Source organism: Ictidomys tridecemlineatus, chromosome 7, assembly GCF_052094955.1.
Source record: "Ictidomys tridecemlineatus isolate mIctTri1 chromosome 7, mIctTri1.hap1, whole genome shotgun sequence".
NCBI lineage: Eukaryota > Metazoa > Chordata > Mammalia > Rodentia > Sciuridae > Ictidomys > Ictidomys tridecemlineatus.
In genome coordinates, this window is record NC_135483.1 from 91,391,804 (window position 1) to 91,394,407 (window position 2,604).

Consider the following 2,604-nt stretch of genomic DNA (forward strand, 5'->3'; position numbering starts at 1 on the left):
ATAATAGGAGTGCATACCCTAAAAGATTTTTGTTAACTAGTATTTATATGCTAATATTTTTTCTCAGAATTGTGCTGTAGTAGATAGTATTTGGTAATATTATTCCTCAATATGTATTTTTGGTTTTATTTTGACAATAATCTTTGTTGTGTGTTTTGAGTTTTTTCCTTTCATGTTTTATTTAAAGTGATGTTTTTTTATCAACCACAGTTTATTTTGTCAGAACAACTTTTTGCTCAGTACTTAAAGTCATTCCACTGCATTTCCCTGTGTTCAATAGACCTGTTATTTATTCTCATCCTCCAGGTCAAAGATGAAAAAATTCATCAGAACCATGTTTTGCAATATATATATATATATATATATATATATATATATATATATATATATATAAATCTAATGTTTTATCAAGTGGAGAAATACTTTGATCAAATGGAAAATAATTAGTTGGAAAAAAAAAGTAGAGAATGAAATGAAATGCCCTGTAGCTGAGGACATGCCAATATTAGAAACAGTGAATACTTGATGGGGAAAGAAACACTCATATTTAAGAAAAGTGCTGAGCACTCACTTAAAACCAAGAACCAACATCAAAAGTCAAACATACCTTGTCACCTTGGAGGAAACCCCAAAGCTCCGAAAGTCAGTCTGACAGTACAAAAAGTTGCTTTCCTCCTTCTCCTTGATGATGCCTGTTCACTTAAGCTTCTATTATACAATATTCACCTTTATGTGTAGCTCACTAGTGTGTCAATCAAGCTGTCTCAGCCCAATAAGAGACCCAATGCAAGCAAAGGCTTTCTTTTTATTCCTTTGTCTTTACCCGGTGCCAAACCTAATCCATTTTATCAGCCTTTTATATGCAGTTCCTAAAGAGACGTCTGTTACCTAGAACTTCTTTTCCATTTCCTGGAGTTTTCAAAAAATATCCTCTGTCCTTTAAAATACTTTTAAATTAAGAAATGTAGACCTCTCAGTCAGAACTGATACTGCCATGATGCAACCACTGATTGCCTAGGTTTTTATGTTTGAAACATCATCAAACAATGGATTTGAACAGAAATGGGAAACTTGCTGGGTTTAGCTCTGTGATACGTTCTCATTTAATGGGTTTGTTCAGTTGCACGGACTTTTCCATGGGCATGAATGAGAAGCTTTAAGAGCAGAGATAGAATCACTGCTGAGGAAGTCTTATTGCTACAGATAAACCTCAACTTTGGGGTGAGCTCATAATATAGAAATAATAGCAGAACTAGGGAAAAAAAAGACCCACAAAACTTAGAGATATTGAGAAACAGTGTGATAGACTGGAAAGTTCAGAAACCAGAGAAGCAGATTATCTGTCCTTTAGCCTCATGCCTTCACAGAAATACAGTGTTGCCGGGTATCATTGGAGATTGGGTCCAGGACCCCTTCAGATACCAAAATCTGCAGACATTGAAGACCTTCATGTAAAATACTGTAGTCTTTGCATACACCCTACTCACATTCTCTTGTTTACATTACCTAATTTCTGGATTATTGTAATACTTACTACAATGTAAATGCTATGTAAGTAGTTATTATACTATATTGTTTAGGGAATGCTGACAAGAAAAAAAATGTCTGTTTAGTACAGATGCAAACTTTTTTTCAGATGTGGTTTGTTGAATCTGTGAATGTGGACTACAGAGATATGGAGGATTCCCTGTCTTTACGTAACTGTTCTAGGTCTGATTTTCCTCATCTGTAAATATCCTTTGAGCAAACAGAAAAAACTTTTATTCTCATGCTGTATCCAATGCAGAATTAGACTTAGCATTTTTTGTCATGTTTCTTTGTTCTCAGTTAACTCTGAACATTTATTCCATTTTTTTCCTTGACTTTCACTATGTTGACATTTGAGGAGTACAGGAAATTTATTGTATAGAATATCTCTGTTTGTTTCTAACATTTCTTCATGCTTAGACTTAGGTTTTACATTTGTGGCCTGGCTACTGCAGAAAAGAAGGTGAGTCCTTGATGTCAGGTCAGAAGGCAAGTGATGGGCTGGAGATATAGCTCAGTGGTAGAGTACTTGCCTGGTAAGCATGAGGCCCTGGGTTCAATCCCTAGTACCACCAAAAGAAAAAAAAAAAAAAGGCAGGTGATGACCAAGTCCTGGAGATGTTAACACTGACTGATCACTTGTATAGGGTGGAGACTTCCAGCTTTCCCTGATGTGAAATATCCATGTACATTTTTTTTTATTAGTTGCTCAAGACAATACAATGATCTTGACATATCATACATTTTATTCAAATAGGGTATGAATTCTCATTTTTCCACTTGTATAGATGGCAGGATCACATTGGCTTTACATCCACATGTATCCATACAGCAATCCTAGTGTCAGTTGTAAAGGACCATCCCTGACTCCAAGGATCTCTTTGATTTCACTCTTATCTTATCAAGGATGTTCTCCTTATCTGATACTGTTTTTTTCTGTCCATGCAAGCTGTGAGAAATGAGCCTCCTGAAGGAAGAAACCGAGTCTTATTTTCAGTGCCAGGCACACAGCTGGAACTCAATTAATGGGTCAAATGAGTAACTAAACTCTAAAATTGAACAGTGCCAGAGGGTTCT

General features: G+C 35.6%; 1 non-coding gene across 1 annotated transcript; it reads left to right on the plus strand.

Moving 5' to 3' along the window:
* Positions 1–2,030: 2,030 nt before the first annotated feature.
* Trnat-ggu (transfer RNA threonine (anticodon GGU)) lies at positions 2,031–2,102 on the plus strand. Its single transcript has one exon. It is a non-coding gene; the product is annotated as a tRNA-Thr (tRNA).
* Positions 2,103–2,604: the final 502 nt, after the last annotated feature.